This window comes from Mesoplodon densirostris, chromosome 5, assembly GCF_025265405.1.
Source record: "Mesoplodon densirostris isolate mMesDen1 chromosome 5, mMesDen1 primary haplotype, whole genome shotgun sequence".
NCBI lineage: Eukaryota > Metazoa > Chordata > Mammalia > Artiodactyla > Ziphiidae > Mesoplodon > Mesoplodon densirostris.
The window spans coordinates 62,296,324-62,317,747 of NC_082665.1; positions in this window are offsets into that span (position 1 = coordinate 62,296,324).

A 21,424-nucleotide genomic window follows, 5' to 3' on the forward strand; every position below is an offset into this window, starting at 1 on the left:
CCCTCTCCTCTTAGTTTCAGAGTTCCTCATTTTCTAATACTGAGGGCTCACACTCCCCTGGGGTACCTGACCTCTGCTTTATTTCAAGCCCACCTGTGTTCTCATCTTTACCGTCAGGGATCTGATGCTGATTCTGTGCTGGCACTGTCTTTTGAGCTCCTCAGATGTGTATTATTGATGCTACCAATAAAAAATACTTACATGCAAAGCACATTTTTGGAACCTGGTAACATTACAAAAACAAAAATAATAACAAGGCTGATGATATTTATGTGACTATTCAGTTCCACCTAGCTTGGGTTTGATAGCCTGTATGATAATCCACAGCAGTAGCCACAATAATAGAAGATGGAGGTGTTTGAGAAAATCAGTGTATAGGATTGAGCCAGCGAGTTCTAGTCTAGCTCTTCCTGCTAATCAAATTGGTGATGTAATCTTCTCCATTCCCCAGGAGTCACCTCTCTCCTCCAGGAATGACAGAGAATATATTTGATGCTTCTTACCCTGCCCAGATCCATGACCTCCTACCCCTTTGAATGGTCAATACTGCTAAGGAACCCAGTGACCCCACTGGCATTCAGCCTTAGCCCAGTAGCCTGTTCTTTTTTTTCTTTTCTCCCCTTGCTGCATTGAATTGAAAATCTAGCCATGCCTCAGTGAAAGCACTTATATTTCTGATCTGCATCCTGACTCCCCTCCTCCTCTGGGACAGCAAAAACCCTGAGGAAATGTAGTCAGCCTCAGTTAAGCCAAGCCTCTGATCAGATTAGCTCCCTGTTTAATAAGACTTGAGGTAGGCATCCCAGCTGCGCTCCATCCCATTTCACATAAGCAGAAGAATCGAAGAATCAATGGCTGAAGACCCTTATTCTATTGAGTGGAGCCTGTGAATGTAGCTTTGGGCCTAGTTTCTCCAGTTTTATCATGAGAGTTGGGGCAAAAGCCATATTTGCAAGTTTCAACAGGGAGAGTTAAACCATAGAAGAGCTGAAAAGCCTTACCTAGGGGAGGCGACAGAAGTATTTATTAGGTGACTAATAAAACTTTAGATCCTACTTTTAAGCATTTAGCCCAAACATGATTGTTTTGATAGTATATGGTCACAGTCCTTCCACCTCCCCAGCCCTCTGGGCTCTTTTCCTAATATGTAAAACGTATTGGATTAACACAAGCTAATTCTTAAAGCCCCTTTCTGCTCTGAACTCCCTTGAGACCCTCAGGCCCTATAATGCTTTTATGGAAAAGATATTTTGAGGAAAGGATGAGGAGACCTCAACTTTGACTTTCATTCAACTATTCATTATTTGGCAAACATTAGTTCAGTACTGATCATGTGACAGCACCCAGGTGAGTAACGACAGCACCTGACTGCAAAGAGCTCATATTTTGCTGGAGAGACAGGGCCATAAAGTATAATCATAATCCAATGTGGCCAGTACAAAATCAAGACCATACAGGGTATTATGAGTATACAGAAGAGAGCTGTACTACAGCTGGCCCAATGGGATCACAGAATAGAGCCTGTTGAATTTATATGGTTATCTTCCAACCCAAATATATCATCAAAAGTGGAGGTTGGCCCAGACAACCTCCACTGACTACATATGTATCTGGTTACTTATCTTAATGAAGAATAGGTAACCAGCAATATTTTAAAATATTAATGTATCTGTTTTTGAAAACATGCCAAAAATTAGGACAGGAGGGTTTATTATTAAATGCTTTGTTGCTCTTTGACTTTGTAAGTTGCTGTAGAGTGCTATGTTCTACTTCAGGTTTGGACATAGGCCTTTTCTCTTTCTTAGACAATGTCATTGTGCAATAGAAAAATTACTGGATCACTAGTCAGGAGACCTGAGGTTTGTTTTTGGCTCTGCCACTAACTAGCAAAGTGACCTTGGTCAAATTACTTAAACTTCAATCTTTTCTATTAAATAAAATGGTTGGATGAAATGATCCCCAAGTTTCCTTCCAGTTTTGATAGGATAGTTTCTGTTTCCCTGTGAATCTCTGATTGTTTCTAATCCCAAGTGTGTCTGTGAATGTGTGTGGTTGACAAAATAGGCGCAAAACATAAGAAATTAGTATGAGGTTATGTCACAGGTTGGGTTCCCTGGGAAGCAGGCTCTGGGATGAAGATTATCAAGCAGATGGTTTATGGGAAGTGCTCTTGGGATGGATTCCAATGGAAGGGAAAGGAATGAAGCAGGAATGAACAGAGGGACAAGTAGAACTCTGATGCAGTCTCAATGGAAAACACAGACAGGGTGAAACTTCAGAGACATCCTGAGTTGGAAAGAGGGCTATGCCTTGATACCCTTGTGTTGGGCAGTCAATGGATACAGCCTGGGATGAAGCAGCTCTCTTTAGTCAAAATAATCCTCAAAGAGGGCTGAAAATTGAGGGCTTTCTGCCGGCAGCACTCTCAGTAGCTGGAAGAATGGGTCCTTCATTCCTGAAGGGGACACTACATCACAGCATCCTCCCCACAATGTCTATGTGCTCTCACTATTATGAGCTTTGATAGAATATATTTGAAATACCTAACACTGTGTCCATACTCAATAGATGTTCATTTGTCCATCTGGTCTACCCACCCACCCATCCATCCTTCTATTACTTTTTTTTTTTTTTCTTTTTCATAGCTTATAGGACTGAAAGGAGAGAATCAGTTGGTAATTCCTCTTACTAGCAAGAAGGGAATTCCTGTTTAAGGAAGGAGATTGTATCTACTGATTCCCTTCTAATCTGAAGCTACCTCTGTTCTATACTAATTAACAATAACAACTGAATACTGCTCTGGTTTGCAGACTTTTTGAAATATGCTATTTTATTTGATCCTCACAATGAACTTATGCAGCAGGCTAAGCTGGTATTAATAGTCTCACTGTAGAGATGAAGAAGCTGAGGATAAATCTAGTAACTTGTCCCAAACCAGGATGAGATGAAAGAAGACTTTGAATCCAGGTCTGCTGATTTCTGGTCCAGGGTTTTTTCCATGATGCCAGAGTCAGCAGGGCCTCACAGACTATGGAGCAGCTGATAACCTGGGCTTGGGGCAGCCTGTCTTCCTGGAGAGTTTTTTCTCAGCAGAAGCTGAGTTACTGTACAGCAGTAACTGCCAGGGGCAGGGAGCCTATGGGCCCCTTCCCAGTGTTTCAGTTCCCTACATTTCAGCCCCCTGCAGCTCACTGAGCCTGTGTAGAATCCTGTGTGTATATTGTCAGCAGACCCACTAAGCTTGGTAATATTACATGCAGAACAGCAGACATTGTTCCCTGTGACTTAGTATGGATTTATGGTGAGGAAAAGTCCAGGCAGACAGATGTAATGTGTCACCATCCCATAGACCAGTGCTTCTCAAACCTTAACCTGCATTTGAATCACCCGGAAATCTTGTTAAAGTGCAGACTCTGGTTCAGTAGGTCTGGGATGGGACTTGAGAGTCTTCATTTCAAGCACGTGCCCAGAGGAGGCTGGTGCTGTTGGTGCATGGATAATGGTTTCGCTCTCTCCTAGTCACAGAAACCCACAATCCTTCACCAAAGAAGCCCAAGGCTGGTACTTGCTTTAAAGGCTAGCTGGAGCCAATGATCTGAAAGAAACAAGTCATAATTTTATTGTAGTTATAGTTTCTTATTTCTTTCCACCTCTTCCTAACCTCCACTCTTTCTAAGGAAAAAAGGAAGAAAAGAAGGTAGCAGAAAAGGGAGGAAGAGAAGAAAGTAAGAGAGAAGGAAAGAAAAAAGAAAACCAAATTGGCAATGTGGCATGTGGTCAGAACAAACCAAGCTGTAGATTTCTGTGATGCTGCTAGTAACAGGTGCCCCTGGAGCCTCTTCTTATTTAGAAGGGTCAACGTTATCCATTTTGTGAAAGAGGAGAGGAGACCATATGTATAAAGCCTGCAGACCAGAAGGAAAGATGCTTGTCTACAGCGTCTTTCCCACTGATAAGTAAGGGGAGTCCTTGGGGTTAGAAGCCCAGGGAAAAGCCCTGTGATCTTGTTAAACCAGCTCCATTTAATGAGCTGTGGCTGGGTATTTAAGCAACAGAGCGCCCCTCGCTGCAGTCCCTGGGGTGTTGATTTACTCCTTGATGGTGTCTGTCCTGAGAATATGGCTTCATTTCCTGGCTTCTCAGGCTGGTGGAGGGGGTGGGTGGAAGCAAATGCTTTTGAAGTGATTTTTTTGCTAAAACATTCAAATTGCTTCTTCCTAAGGGGGGATGAAATATTTTCTGAGTCTTTGCCACATAGTTTCTCCAAGCAATGGAAGGAGGGGGGCAGGGAATAGAAGCTGGAAACAGCCTTAGTCAGGAATGTTCTTGGGAGTAATACCAGGCAGAGCAGGGGGAGGGGAGCTTTTGTTCTACAAGGCAAGCTCTCTAAAAGCAAGGAGAAGAAATATGAAAATCAGGGCCTGCTCACCAGGGAAAAACTGTCAATGCAGTGGAATATACATGTGAACGGAATATTTAAAACAGGCTCGATCAAAGCTCCATGAGGTATTCTGTGCAGAGCACTGTCTCTGCCGGTCACCTACTGTCTTCCTGACGCTCCATCCTGGTCTCAGCGTGCGGTGTTGGGCAGGCCAGGGTTGGTGCTGACAGCCTTTGTCTGTCTGTGTTCTCAGGGGTGTGTGTGTGTGTGTGTGTGTGTGTGTGTGTGGTGGGGGAAGGGTGAGAGCCAAGGCTTTCCAGGAGCATGTGTCTATGCAGACTTGGGGTGGAGCTGAGTTCAGGCCCTGGCACCAGCCTTCCAGAGGGAACTCAGAAGTATGGTAATTAGGCATCTCCCCCCTCAGGCAAATGGGGAAGGAGTTTGCTTTTCCTGAACACCAACGTGCAGAGATGAAAACCAGGAGGAAACAGCAGGATTCACCTGCCACCCCAGCTCAGGATTCCTGAGGCCCCTGGTGAGAAGGTGGTGCTGCTCTGAGCATCTGTCACAGATGCTCAAAGCAGCTGTTGATTTAAGCATCCTGGTCTCTTTTTCATAGAACTTTTACCCACTTGTTTGAATGATTTATCACCAAGAAATCACATTCTATCCTTGAACGTCGACAACTGTGTCTTTTTGAGAAAAATTGCACAGTGAGAGGCAGGGAGATAGACAGAACAGGAGTGTATAATTTTACTTAAAGGAAATCTCCGTGGAACTGGAAATAACTTAAAATAGTCTATTTTACGAGAATGGCGACCGTTTTCTAATTGATTTGCATGTGTTATTCTATTGATTTCCAAAAGAGGACTGAGGTAGGCATTGTGATGGCTATTTTGTGAATGAGGAGACAGAGATTCTGAGAGACTGTGATTTGTCCAAGGTTACACAATTAGTAAGTGGCAGATCTGGGACTTAATTAAATGTGTCCTGCTGCTTTCCACTATATTATGACAGCTCTCCAAAAATGAGCTGTTCCATATCTTCTCCCTATCTCACAACCCTATCTGCCTTAGGAACCCATTTTACTATTGCCTGTAGAAAACAGATCATCTCCCACCCCCTTTGTAATTCTGGGCCATATCCTTGGTTATTATCTCATAAGATTTATTTTTTAAAAAGATAAAAATCTCCCATAGTGGAATATAAGGGGAGGTTGCCAAGCCTGACCTCTACCCACTGTGATTTCAGGGGAAGCACAGGGTACCAGCTATGCACCCATGTTATAAAGATGGTCCCACACACCATCCTTCACCATATTTTGGTATAAAGCAAGTTAGAGGCAGTAGAGTAAAAGAAATATTAGCATGGGCTTTGGAGTCAGATTTCCCTGCATAGTCCAGCCTTAACCTTTCTAGGCCTTAATTTTCCTATGTGTAAATGAGGAATAATAATACCTCTCTTAGAGGAACTCTGTGAGGGTTAGAGTAAAGAATGCATGTGAGATGGTCAGTAGAGTGCCTGGTCCCAAAATGTTACTGACTGCTATTTTTAGATTCATAGATTGTGCAGTAGGACCCTTAAAAAGAGGTTTGCCTTTGAAAGACTTGCCAGAATTGATTTAAATCTCTTTCAACTGAAAGGCCTTTACTTTTAGCTCTGAGATTCTGTGGGTCTAGGAAATACTGTGATTCATGTATCTTTGTATTTCTCACAGTTACCAAGCACAAGGCCTTACATGGAAAAGGTGCTCAATTAATTCCAGTTGACTGGGGTGAGATGAGGAGGAATGTGTATGGAGGGGGTGGCGGGTGCTGGGTGCAAAGTTATGGGGAGAAGGGGTGTGTGGGAATGTGCCCTTTGACCACAACCCAACATCTTTAGATTCCTTCTTTATACCTTTGCCCTTGGGGCACAATATTCTTCTTTCTCCTATGTTTTTCCCAGTGTCAACAGAGATATTCTTATGATTGTTGTCTTGGGAATAATAAACTCTGCTTTACTAGAGATGAGAGAATCTTTGTTCATAATAAAAGAGAAAAGCAGTTACCCAAATAGACAGAACGTCCAACTTTTCTCAGCTTTTGAGATTAAAGACTAACCATTTCTGAATACACTGCTATGCTATTCTTGGCCCACACCTTTCTCTTCCTGACTATTCACCAAGTCCACCTTCTTGCAGATTTCATCCTATTTCTCTTCATAGATCAAGCTGTGCTTTCCTGGATTCCACGGCCATTGCTACACCTTAGGCTCAACAGACTTGATCCTCAGCTTCAATGGAATTTTGTCTTCCAACGGGCTCCTCAACCTTTTATGAATTATCCCTTGAGATCCCCATTTCTATACTGGAGAAAGCAGAGAGGCCCTGTGTTAAAGACCTACAACGATCTGAGATAAAGAGACCTCTTTAGATTTGTTTACCGTGGAGTTGATGACCAGTAAAATGTCTAGTTTAGATCAGGGTCTTCTTGATGGGTAGAGCTGCCTATACGCCAAGATGGAGAAGGGAAGGTACAATGAAGTATGATATAAATGTCATTGAGAGTCCTAGTTGCCCCCAAATCATTTCACTATTATAGCATTGAAAGGGCTTAGTGATTATTGTTTATTATTTTTAGCACCTAAAGTCCTGTATTAGAGATGCTCAATCAGATTGAACCAGGTAGACCCAGAATCATTTTCTAGCTTTAACCATTGCTGGATCTATGACCTCAGGCAAATTACTTTAGTTACCTCATTCTGTAAAATGGCAAATATAATCTATCCCCTTTGTGATTCTGGCATGGAATAGAAATAATGGCTGTAAAGTGATTCTTGATGACTGATATGTATTAGATGCACAATAAATGGGAGATATTTATTATTAAAATATTTAAATACTTATAGACTAATATTTCATAGAAATATTAAAGTATTTATAGGCTATTCCTCCATAAACCACACACTGAAATATGAATATGCCTCCTGAGAGAAGTAATGCACCCAGTTTATCAGTTTAACTAGCTTTCACCTTGGAAAACAATGGTGAGGTTTCAAGGTATGGGACAAAGAGAGAAGGGTGTTGGGGAGAGTGAGCAGTGCCCACAGACTAAATTGGAAACAGATGCCTATCACTACAGTGTACTAGTTGTACCCATGATGATTGTGCTGGGGACTATGGTGGATCTGGCCACAGAACTCCCGGCCATGAGAAGCATCCATCATCACAACAGTACCAAGTGGGCAGTGAAGTTCCTATTATTTTAATGAAAAAAAAAGAAGCAAATATATCAAGTATCAACCCAAGTTTATAAAACTGATGAATGAAAGAGCTTGGATTTGAACCCAAACCCTGTTCTGTACTCTTAGTATCAATATCGTATTGCCTCTTTACTTATTTATTCTTTATTCCACACAGAGTAAGTGTTGTTTCTATTAACCACATATTCCAGTTATCCATTCGATATTCAGTTAACCAGTATTTGTTGGAAACTTCTTATTTTCCAGGGAGTATAGAGGATAGAACAATTCATAAGGCAAAGCCCCTCACCTCTCAGAGCTTGCAGCCTGATAGGGGAAATAATTGCAATACAAGGCAGAATGTAAAAGATGCCAAAAGAGAAGTATGTCTCTCTGCTTCTCCATTTCTCCTTCCCACAGATAATCAATAAATAATCCTACTTTGTATTTTGCTCATACCTGTCTTCCAAGGAAACCAAATGCTTTGCATATATTATCTTGTCAACACTCCCAATAGTAGAACAGCTTCATACTTCAGTTCCAAAAACCTATCACCTTGTAAAACTGTGTGCAGCCAATCTCACACTTTCTCATGTCAGTCAGAGCAGTGACACAATGTCTTGAAATTAGCATCAGAATCTCAAGTACACAGCATCAGCATTGGGGGTCACATACCTCAGGTTTATTTAGATCTGCATGGGGACATAGTCCCTTTTTTCTTTTATAGCTTATGGACTGATAAGCCAGTCAGTGGGGCTGTGATGAGGGGAAAAATAAAAAGAATGAAGCAATTTTATTCCATTTTGGCCAGCAGCAGAAGGCAAACGCGTAAGGGAAGTTAAGGAGACCTGGTAGCATCTGAATGCTGAGTTATAGTGTAGGTTACCACTGAAGCCTGACTATGTGCTAGGCATAATGCTGAGTGCCTTATTTTCATCATCTAACACACACACACACACACACACACACACACACACACGCCAGTTTAAGAGGGTTGTACTTACTTTTGGTTAAGCACTCTTATTGCCATTTCCTTACAAGTGAAGGAACTGAGACTTAGTTTGGTTAAGTAACTTGGCTTAGGCCAGGCAGTGAATCTGAAGTGAGCTGGAGCTCAGCCACAGACCTGACTCTTTAAAGCTCACATCCTAATGACTATGCCATACCCCTTCCTAAGATTGGGAGAATCAAGAAAAGCTGCATGTAGATAAAGCCTGGCTGTCTGAGGAGTCTGCGGGCAAGAGCCAGAAAGACAGGAATTGGGAAGCATCCAAGTTTAAGATGAGACCATGAAATATGTAACAGTAAGAACTCTTGGTTGAAAAGACTCAAGCCCAACTCAAGCTATCTTAAATTATAGAGGAACTTTTTATCTCAGAGAAGCAAACTATGGCAATAGTGGGAGAAGAGTGGGTCCAGTGGTGTTCATCCAGGGAAATGAAGGCCTCAAGTCTCTGTCTGTCTCTGTCTCCCCATACTGCAATTCTGCTTCTCTCTTTTCATTCTTTGACACGAGCTCGCCCCATGAGGCTGAAACCATGTCTATAAGCTGCCTCAGAATTTTATCTTTAAAGCTTCAAGGCCTGTGAGGAAAAAGAGATGTTTCCCATAAGTCTCAGTTAGAAAAATCCCTAGAAAATTTCTGATTGGTTTTGTCTAGATTATTTAACTCCCTGTGGCTAGGGTAACACATTGATTGGAACATCACCCCTCAACCAGAAGGTAGGATTAGGAGTAAAACTGTTTCCTCTTCTAGAAAAAGAGGAAAAAGAGATGTTGGGGGAGATCAAGATAGTAGGGTAAGAGGACATGGAGCTCATCTGCCCCCATGAACACATCAAAAATAATCTACATGTGGAACAATTCTCACTGAAAACTAACTGGAAACTGGCAGAAAGACTCCTGTACAACCATGGCTGTAAAAAAAAAAAAAAAATATATATATATATATATATATATACACACATCAACAGGTAGGAAAGGAAGAAAAGTCATCCAGTCAGGACCTGTACCCCTGGGAGCAGACTCAGGGAATGGGAGATTAAACAGGTGGACACACGTCTTGGGGAGTGAGTGGGTTGAGCCACAGCAGACTGGATGTCCCAGTCCTGGGGTCCTACACAGAGGAGATAAACCCTGTTGGCTGGTTGGAGGACAACTGGGACAAATAGAAGAGCTGGGAAAGCCTGCACTCCAGTGTGAGTAGCACACACACTGGCTATCCCCTGAGGCAGGGCAGAGAGAGTTCTGCTCTAGTGACTGCACACCACAACCCAAGCTGAGCAAATGCTCCAGCCCCACTCATTCCATGTCACAGTGTGGCATTGGATCTGGGGTGGGTGAAACCAGGGAAAAGACAGTGGGACAGTCCCAGAGTGGAGCCTGGGTGGGGTGGCAGCAGCCACTGTTGGCACTTAAGCAGTGCCTCAGAAGCTGCTCAGATCTCTGAGGGCAGCCACTACACCATAGCTAACCTCTCGATACATGCTGAGCGTCCACATGGGTCTTGCCAGTCCTGCAAAGTGGTTCCATAACAGGTCAGGGGCAGTGGAGGCAGGGGGCGGTAATCAGCTGTGAGGGACAAAGGGGACTTGCACCCAAGGCTGTGAATGGGCTGAGCTGCAGACGTCTACATAGGCAGTGCATCAGATATCTGTCCATGCACAGGCCTCACTTGTTTCAACACTCCCCTCCTCTGGGGCTAAGGTCCTGATGTGGGGAGAATGAAAATCACACACCTAAAGGGAATGAAGCCAGCTCAGGCTTAGCCCTCAGGGTTTCTGCTCCAGAAACTTGGGATCAGACCCCACTCTTGACAGGGTGGTGATGGCCACTGAGCAGAGAGGAATCCTGCCTCATACCCTGTGCCAGCTCAAGCCTTCCATCTCTATCCCCATCACTACCAAGTACACTCTGAGGAAAGATGTGACTTGCCTCCACGTAAAATTCAGCTCTCCCACCAAAGGCTTTGGACATATGCAGTCTGTATAGGGACACTCTCACACCAGAACACCCCTTCAAGACTGCAATAGGTAACTGATTCACTTAAATTCATACAGGCAGAGAAAGTTAAGCAAAATGAAAAGACAGAAGAACTACTCTCAATTGAAAAACCAAGAGAAAACCCCTGAAAAAAAAAAAAATGAAACAAATAAACAATGTACCAAATAATGAATTCAAAAATTGGTAGTAAAAATGTTAACTGACTTAAGGTAAATAATTGATCTAAACAGTAAACATTTTAACAAGGAACTGGAGAATATAAAAGAGACCCAATCAGAAATGAATAATTCAATAGCTGAAATTAAAAAACTCACTAGAGGTAATTCCCGGGTGATCCAGTGGTTAGGACTCTGTGCTTCCACTGCAGGGGCCCGGGTTTGATCCCTGGTCTGGAAACTAAGATCCTGCAAGCCACAGCACAGCCAAACAACAACAACAACAACAACAACAAAACACTAGGAAGTACCCTAAGTAATACTGAAGAACACATAAGTGATCTAGAAGATAGAATAATGGAAATTACCCAATCAGAGCAGCAGAAAGAAAAAAAAATTTTTTTAAATGAAAGTAATTTAAGAGATCTCTGCAATAACATTAAGCATTCCAACATTTGCATTATAAGAGTTCCAGAAAGAGAAGAAAGGAATAAAAAAATAAATTTGAGGAAATTATGGCTGAAAACTTCTCAAACCTGAAGAAGGAAATGGATATTCAGGTATGGGAAACAGAGAGTCTTAAACAAGATGAATCCAAACAGACCCACACCAAGATAAATCATAATTAAAATAGCAAAAGTTAAAGAGAGAATTCTAAAGCAAGAAGAGAAAAACAAAGAGGCATATATAAGGGAATCCCCATAAGGATATCAGCTGATTGTTCTGCCAAAATTTTTCAGGTCTGAAGTGAGTAGCATGAAATATTCAAAGTGCTGACAAAGAAAAACCTGCAACCTAGGATACCCTACCCAGCAAGATTATTATTTAAAATAGAAGGAGAGAAAAAAAAACTTCTCAGACAAGCAAAAATTTTTTAAATTTATCAATACTAAACCTACTGTTTAAAAAAATGTTGAAGGGTCTTCCCTAAATGGAAAAGAAGTAAGAATATATAGGAAAGGGAAAATGTCACTTGGAAAGGCAAATGTATAGTAAGAACTGAGGATCAACAACATAAATAAGCCAGTACACAGATTAAAATACAACAAAAATGTAAAAGCAGCTATAATTACAATAAACATTTGAGGGGTAAGCAAGAAGATGGGGGTAGCGTGACCAGTTGTCCTTCCACATTCTTATCAGATTGTATGAGCTGTATGAGAGTGATATTTTGGAAAGGCCTAGCTTCTTGCATGGCTATCATTTATTGAGCATATCTCATATCCCAGACATCATGCCAGGTACTTTACATGCATTAGCTCCAATTCTGAGAGCCAAAATAGTAGGTAATTTGCCCCAGTCCAAATGTTTATTAAAGGCAGGAATGAGAGCAGAACCCCTCCCACTACATCACTGTGGAAATGTTTTCACAAGTGCTCTAGCATATAAAGGAGGAGATTTCAGAGCTGTGTGTCCGATGAGATTTAATAATTGGTACCTGCCCACAAACCCATCCCATTTTTATCTATGCCTGGCATGTGGGTGAAGAAATGAAATTCTATCCATGGTTTTGCCAGAGGATTTTGTGTCTTAGGACAGTGGTTTAAAAGTATGGTCCTCAGACCAACGCATCAGCCTATCCTGAGGACATGTTAAAAATGCAAACTCTCAGGCACAATTTTTAACATACTGAATCAGAAACCCAGGGATGGAGGGGAGGGCAAAACTCTGTTTTAAGTCCCCCAGGTGATCCTGATTCACACCAGTGTTTGAGAATCACTGCCTTGGGGAATCTTTCGGGAAGCCAATTTCAGCTGAAGGGTACCTAGGTATCAATGGAGAAATGGGGGTAGGGTGACCAGTTGTCTTGTTTTTTCAGGACTGAAGGGGTTTCCAGGATGTGGGGTTTTTAGTTTTAAATCCGGGACAGTCCCGGACAAACCAGGACGATCTAGTTACTGTATTAGTTTTTTTATTGCTGTCATAACAAATTACCACAAACTTATAGCTTGAAACAAAAACATTTGTTATCTTTACAGTTCTGTGGATCAGAATTACAACATAGGTATTATTGGGCTAAAATCAAAGTGTTAGCCAGGATGTGTTACTTTTTGAAGGTGTAGAAAGAATCCATTTCATTACTTTTTTAAGTTTCTAGAGGCTCCCTTGCTCTGCCTTCAAAGCCAGCAATGCTGCTTTTCTGTGACCATTATTCTATAGTCACATCTCCCTCTGACCATAGCCAGAAAAGGTTCTTCGATTTTAAGAAAGGATCTGTGTGATTAGATAGGTCCCACCTGGATAATCGAAGATAATCTTCCCATCTCAAGATCCTTAATTTGCTCACATTTGTAAAGTCCCTCTTGCCTTGTAAGGTAGCATATTCATAGGTTCCAGGGATTAGGATGCAGACATCTTTTGGGAGCCACTATTCTGCCTACCACGGTTACCATAACTGGAAGCCTGCAATGCAGGAATTTTCAGTATTAAAACCAGTAAAGTCCTAGGCAGAACCTGGACAAGTTGGTCCCTTAATTGGAATGGCAGTGTGCAGAGAAGAGCCTTATTTCTGTGGGGGTGGCCACATCATGCTGTGGTGGAAGAGATTCTGAAAGCAAGCTCTGGAGTCAGGCAAAAGTCAAAAAGAGGCAGATCTGTTTTCCTGAGTTGCCTATTCTGTGATTTTGTGTAACTGATTCAAACTTTCTCTTTTTCATGCTTGTGACATGATCTCTCACTTGTGGATTTTTTTGTGTGTGTTGAGTATAACCATACTAATTTATTGTTAGTCACTAACCATGGGTAATTCACTGTTGCTTATAAAATGCTACATTAACTACTGCTACCATTTAGTTATCAAGTTTTGAGGGTAACAAAAACAAATAATGACTTTAATTGTCTGAATCTGGCTGTGTGTGTGTGTGATCAGCATGTGGTCAGGGCCTTGCTGAGCCCTAAAGAGAACTGGTGAAACATATTCACAGGAATGCAGGCTGTAGTAGTAGCTCTTGCAGGGAAGTAATGTTCCCTGAGTATTTTATTGTATAGAGTATATAGTAAGGATTTATTTATTCTCCGTAAATATCTGACTGTCTCTAGTTCTGCCATCTCTTCAGATGAAATGCCCCCAAACAAAATGCCTCCTAAAGTGGCTGGAAATAGATGCACATACAAAGTATTGATTATGCTGCTGAAACTCTGTGAAATTAATATAAACATGGATAGATGAAACCAACAAGTGTTCCTCTTCTTCATGTTGACCAGGAGGCTGGGAATGGCAGTGGTTAAAGGCTTTGCCCATGTGAGGCCATAGCCGCTATTCTACTTTACATTATGACACAAATGCTCTTCTGTAAAGGAGAGAGTACAGTCCTTGGAATGAAGATTGACACGGAAGGACTCAAATCCCAAATCTATCGCTTATTCACTGTGTGACCTAAGGGTCATTTCTCATCTTTCTGAGCTTAATTTTTCTCATATTAAAAATAAATAATAATACCTTATATTTGTTTTGAAAGTGAATAATAACATATATTAAATAAGTATTAAGTGTCTGGTGCAGAGTTGGCAAAAATAAATGGCGATTATTAACATTATTGGTTCACTTTTCAAAGACATCTCCAGTAATAATTGAGGGCTTTTCAAGGTTGTTTAGTATAGTAGTAACTATTTTCACTATTTTCACTCCTTGAATGGCATTTATTCGACACACGTTCTATTCTGTGTCAGGCTGAAATTGAGGGTATAAAATTAACAAATGAGTAATCCCCATCTTATAGGAACTCTCAGCCTTCCTGGAGAAATGACACTTGCTTGAACTGGAGGCATCAATTAGTGATGTTTGGAGGAGAAGAGAGCATGCCACACTTTGGGAGCAGTATGATTGAACCAAAGCACAGAGGTGAGATACAGCCTGATCTGTGTTGGGAATTACATGTAGCTTGCTATTGCTGCATTATGTTAGGAAGGAAGTAGTCAGAGATGAAGCTGAAGATACCAGCTGAAGCGTGAAAGACCTCCTACATGATGGCAGGGAGCTTGAACATTATCTGTTCATGGAGGGGATCCACTGATGGTTTTAAGTAGGGAATGATGTGATCTAATTAAGTTTTTTTGGTTTTTTTTTTTTTGCAGTATGCAGGCCTCTCGCCACTGTGGCCACTCCCGTTGCGGAGCACAGGCTCCAGACGCGCAGGCCCAGCGGCCATGGCTCACGGGCCCAGCCGCTCCGCGGCACGTAGGATCCTCCCAGACCAGGGCACGAACCTGTGTCCCCTGCATCGGCAGGTGGACTCCCAACCACTGTGCCACCAGGGAAGCCCTAATTAAGATTCTTAAAACATCACTCCAGACATTCCATGGAGAATGGATTGAAAAGGAAATTGGGGAGATCAGTTAGTAGGCTTTATAAGTTATGTTATCTGCATTAAACAACAAATAACTAAGGCTATCTCATGAGACTTCAGTTAAAGAACTAAAAAGAGTGTGAACAGGGTTAAGGGAACCACCAAGAATGTTAAATTACCCCAGGACTAGCAACAGTTGGAATCGTTACCAACCCCAGGCATGAAGGGTGGAGGGAAGAAAACAGTGAGAGCTGAACCATGGAGAAAGAGCACCTGATAGGAGTTATAACCTTACTTAGGTCAGGTTCTCCAGAAGTCGACCCCAGAGGAGGATTAATGTGCAAGTCCGTTATTCAGGAAATGCTTCCAGGGGGAACTGGTAAAGAAGTAGGGGGAAAAAACATGCATGGACACTATTTCATCAGCATATGGTAGAAGGAAGGTGCTGTGCAATGAGTTAGGAATGAAAAGGAGTCAAAAGGTCTGGTGCCAGGGCCTCTGCCATTTAAGTCATTAAAACCCCTAGTTTTTAGTTTGACCATCTATGAAATGGGGAGAGTGCATCCTTACAGAGCCATTGTGGGAATAAAATAAGAAAGTATAAGGGTTTTGTGAGAGAGTATGCTAATGTAAGGAGCTATGATGTAGGAAAATTGTAAATATTTTAACGTGACTAGTCTGGGGAATATGAGTTCAGAACTGGGGCCACAGATAGAGGCTGCTCTTAGGCCTCCTGGGCCCCATGTTTGTGCTCTAGGCCTGATATCAGACAGTCTTTGAATTAGTTTCTGGATACTAATGACTATTTTTATGATGAACAGAAAAGAGTCTGCTGAATAAATTTTGAAATTTTTTATGATGTTAAGGGTAATCGGGGAAATTTTTTAAAATATTGTCATTTAAAAAAATTGGATATAGCACCTAAATGATGGTATATAGGTACAAAGTACTATGGTTATTATATTTTTAAAAGTAAAAGTATCTTTTCAGCAACTATGAAGCTGGGGAGATCCCTGCCGGGAGAAGGACGCCTGGTCTCATTGTCCTCCCAGCCCTTCCACCCTTCCCTGAAGCCCCTCAATAAAATGGCTTAATCTGCCCCCGCCCACACACACACAAAAGCAAAAGTATCTGATATTGAGGCATTGTCACAGTATGGCTCTGCTGGCAAACAAAATTGTTATCTATTGTTATTGGAAATCTGACAGTATATCAAATGAATAGAATTGTTGCCCTCTTAAATGTTGTCAAAATCTAATTATTGTTATTATTGCCATTTTATATTTCCCCAAACTTTTCTATAAACATCTGGGCCATAGAGTAATTTCTCACTAAATGATAACATCCATGACCCTGTGAGAAATTTGGTAAAACGTTTTGATGTGGAGAACTCGTTATCTCTGGATGTTGAGGAGAAAGAGCAGAAAGGTGCCGAAGCACCTGATTCCATTATGATCGATGCACAAGTTACTTCCTCCAGTGACAGCAGGAAATACTGGTAACCTTGGCAACACTGATGGCCCTTCCCATCCTTTTTAATTGAAATAGCTGTTGCTAGGATACACCCTCAAGCAAAAAGAAGGGAAAAGAGGGGGAGCAAGAGAATGAGAGAAATGAGAACGGAAGGGGGAGAGAGGATGAGAGAGAAAGAGAGAAAATAAGAAAGGAGAGAATGAGAATGAGAAAGAGAGGTAAAATGAAAATGTCAGGTGGTATTTGAAGGACAGACTTCTGGACATGAAAGAGACTGTTGAATAACCACCAAAATTAGAGAGCATGGGGTGGAGGTAAAAGTAGAATGTTAGTTCCTGATTTACTAAAAATCAATAATTCATATTTCATTTTGACTTTGAGTTTTCTCATGCAAGCTACTTATCCTTAATGTGGGTGTTTTCATATTGCCTTGGAAAAAAAAGTTTATTAGCTCTCTTTCCCTTACCCAAACCCCCATCAGCATTCTTTCTTCTGAGGCCTCACACTTCCACTAGCCTGAAAATAGAATAACTGTAGAGAATAACATTATATTAAAATGCAGTGAATGCTCCCCATCGGGAGGGCACGGGTGAAGTTTCTCCAGTGTTTAGAGGAATCCATGACCCCGTCATCCATGTTTCTGCCCTCACAGCTTCCTTCCATCCATGCATGTACTTGGATATTGGGTGAAGACAGTTTCAGCAGCTGACGACCTCTGAGTTCAGGGGAAAGGTGATGGTTGCTCTGGGTGACTGTAGCTTTTGGTAGCTGGGGAGTCACATCATGCAAAACTTACAACTGAGGAGAACTGACCTGCTAAATGATTCCTCTCTACTGTGATGTGGAGAAGAGTTACCCTGGGCACATTCCCCATTTCCAGATAATGAGGAGGTTACCCAAGATAGTGCCATAAAATAATTAAGTGGCTTTGACATCTTAGGCATTTTGCTACAATTGAAGGAGGCTTTGTGTGCTTTGTTCAGCATGGAATCATCAGCACCTAGGAGAGTACCAAGAACATGGTAGGTACTTAATAAGTGCTGAGGAATGAATCAAAGGAAATCACTTCAACTTTCTGGGCAACAGTCATCTTACCATTTTCAATTTTAGTTTAGGGGGAGGCCAGTCCTGACCTCTAAAAGTGGAGGACCCCGGACTCAGCTCATTATTAGAGCACCTCCCCTCTCACCATGGTGATGAGTCAGAGTTGATGGGATAGACTGAGAATTTTTCTTAGGATTTCTAGCAAGAAACTTTTACTGTCTTCCCATTGGATGTGGATAAGAGAGGATATAGTGTCTGGTTCTGCTATAGCCATTTGCAAACATGGTGACCTGAGACAAGAGCTAATCCTAATGAAGCAGAGCCAAGAAGTGAGCACTCCAACTTTCTTCCCAGAGGATTGTTTTCAAGGTCTCCCAAAGCTGCAAACCCCCCAGAGGTCACAGGGATCAGCATCACCTATTTGCCATGCTGCACTGGAGTCACAGGTGTACAGAGATGCTGAAGATGTCCTTTTCCCAATATAATGCCTCACTTTTCTACCTGGTTATTGAATCAACATTGCTTGTGTCTTTTTAGTTTACCAAATTTATTTATTTATGTATTTATTTATTTAATTTTTTATGCGGTATGTGGGCCTCTCACTGTTGTGTCCTCTCCCGTTGCTGAGCACAGGTTCCAGACGCGCAGGCCCAGCAGCCGTGGCTCATGGGCCCAGCCGCTCCGCGGCATGTGGGATCCTCCCAGACCGGGGCACGAACCCGTGTCCCCTGCATCGGCAGGCGGACTCTCAACCACTGCACCACCAGGAAAGCCCACAAAATTTATTTTTTAAATGGCTCTGTTTGCTTCTTCTGGCAACTTGCTTCTATATAGACTTGGTCCCTAGTACTTGGGATTTGACTGACATACAAATAGTTTTTCTCTCTTTCTCATCTTTACTTCCATTTCATAGATGCTCCTGAATTCTTTGGATTTTCTCACAAACTTCCTTCTTAAAGACATCTTCAGTTAATGCAAATAATAAAGCAGACACCAAGAAGCTTCTCACCCACCAATTATCAATATTACAGTCCTTCAGACATTTCTGAGTTTCAGGTAGGGCTTAACCATAACCCACTACTACAAGCAAAATAAAAGAAATTCTGAAGAACTCAATCATTGTCAACATTCTATGGCTTTGACTCTAATACATGATTTGTATATCATCCTAAAATTTATAACTTAATATTTATTATGCCCCTGTTATCTGCCAGGGACTAACCTAAACACTGGTTACAGCCTTCACAGATCTTACAATCTAGTGGGCATGGGGAGTAAATAAATCATAAACAAATGAACAAGATTTCAAGTCACTATACGTTCTACACAGAGACAAAACAGGGTGATGTGGGATGTCTGAGGTCCACTTTAGGGTGACCAAGAGGCCTCTTGGAGGAAGTAACAATTGAACCGAGATCTAAATGATGAGAAGGAGCTCACTGTGTGAAGATGTGGTGGCCAGGTGGTCTTAGATAGAGAAAACGAAGTGTGAAAACCCTGAGGTGAGAATGAGCTTAGAGTTTGAAAAAAATGGGGATATCGCACTGAGAGAAGACATGGAAGTATAATATTTGAGGGGATCAAGAGCTTTATGTAGCAGGTTGAATACATTAGGTTGTAATACAGGCGAGAGGTTAGAGCTAGAGACGTACATTTTAGATTAATTCGGCTATAGATAGTATTTTAATTATAAGACTGAGTGAACTCACCTGGGGAGAATGTAGATCGAGACATGCAGAGGGCCAGAGAATTCCAGCATTTAGAGGAGGCCAAGCAAGCAGAGGAGGAGATGCCAATTAATATGAATCTGGTAAAGAAAAACCATAAAGTTGGAGGAAAACAAGAGAATATGGTTATCAGTCAGAGAAGGGAACAGTAACCTGTATTGAATGTTGCTGAGAGGTCAAGTTAGACATATCCAGACAGGTAAACATTGGATTTGGTAACACTGGTGCCCTTAGCAAGAGGAGTTTCAAAGCAACGTTGGGCTGGAGACAAGGCTGAACTGAGTTGAAGACTAAATAGGTAGCAATAATGAGAGACATCAACCAAGGACCGTCCTTTCAAGAAGTTTGGCCGTGAAAAAGAGAAAATAAATGGTGTAGTGTCTGGTAAAGATTTGAATTCAAGAGAAGGTTTGCTCTACTTCCAAAGGTTAGAGATACTTGAGAATTTTTGAATATGAAATCAGTGATTTAGCATGAGCCTGCCAATGCCTGTCCCAAATTCAAAGGGCTTGGATGAACAGAGATAGACAGGTACTCTCTGAGAACCTCTGCAGGGCCCAAAGACTGCAGTCTCAATAGTGTGCCCCAGTCGATATTTATATTTTGCTTTGTCATTGCCTAACTTTTACAATTCTCAGATATTAAGAGGCCAATTCTGAATCAAAGTTTCCTTATCAAACTGCTAATGCAATATTAGTTTTAGACATCAAATAAGAGAAGAAAGAGCTTTCCTGGGTAGTTATAAATGGAAAAGGCAGAAATTAAATTTAGCCTAATATTAATATTTTAACAGAAAAATAAATAGAAAAACAGAAATAATGATATAAATAATTTTTATCATTAAAAGCAATCGTTTTTATTTTATCTTTCCATTTCCCATTATTTTGATGTAAAAATAGTTTACCCTTTTTATTAAGGGATGTGGAAATTTCACGTGCTTTTGGGAAATGAGGAAAGTTGTCTAGGGCTAGGACCTGATATTATACTTATAACAGACTATAGACTAAGTTTTAGTATTTTTTGAAAGTAAAACAAAATAAAACAAAACTACTTAAAAGTTACTCAGTACTCTGTGGTGACCTAAATGGAAAGGAAATCTAAAAAAGAGGGCATATATGTATACGTATAACTGATTCACTTTGCTGTACAGCAGAAACTAACACAACATTGTAAAGCAACTATACTCCAATAAAAATTAACTTAAAAAGATATGGTATTACCAAGGAAAAATTAAATTAAAAAAGTAACACAGAAAAAAAAATAGTTACCAGCAATCTCTGCCTTCTAGGAAGAAATGGGAATTAACTTTGAGGCAGATTATCCTTTGTTCTGGAAAAAGCTCTCCTCTGTAGACTCCTAGGTTAGAAGAATCCCCACCACCACCACCAAGGGAAAAGGAAAAGTATCTACACTAATAGTAATGTTCTTATCCTGGTTTCTTATTTGAATTGGCAAAGCAAACATATATTTATTTGCTCTAGATGTCCCTGAGTGTTGGTTTAAAGTTGGGATGGGCACTGATTATGTAGAATAGTAATGTTTTGTACAGTCTGATTCTTAAACCACTCTCATCAGCATTACGAGGGAGTTGGCTAAAAATGCATAGTCCTGGATGCCTCTCCAGACCTATTGGATGAGAGTCTTTGTAGATGGGCCCACAAATATGAATTCACTTTTCAGAGAATTCTTATCAGTGGTATGCTCCTACATGTTGGCTCTTGAGTTAAGGGTGGGAGAAGCCCTGATTTATATTATTTACCAATTTCTCCTCTTCTAATCCAAGCAGAGGAATTAGAAGAATAAAAAAAAAAATGATGGTAATAAAGGGGAGTTTGATGACCATTTTCTTTTTATTTTTTATCAAGGACTATTTTCACTACTCTGCAGTCCAGGCTTGCAGCTGACAGTTATATTTAGCAAGCTTTGCTTTCACCTTGCCTCCTCTCTTCTCAGAAAACAAGCAAAACTTTCTGTTTGATAGTTGCTGCTGGTCACACTTTTCTTCCTCCCCTTCTCCTTCCAGCTCATGCATCTCTTTTCAGTGTATCTATCCCTTCCACCCACAGCACTAGGTGGATGATCATTCTCTTCCATCAGTGTTGTATATGTAGCTTGGTTTTCAACATGACTAAC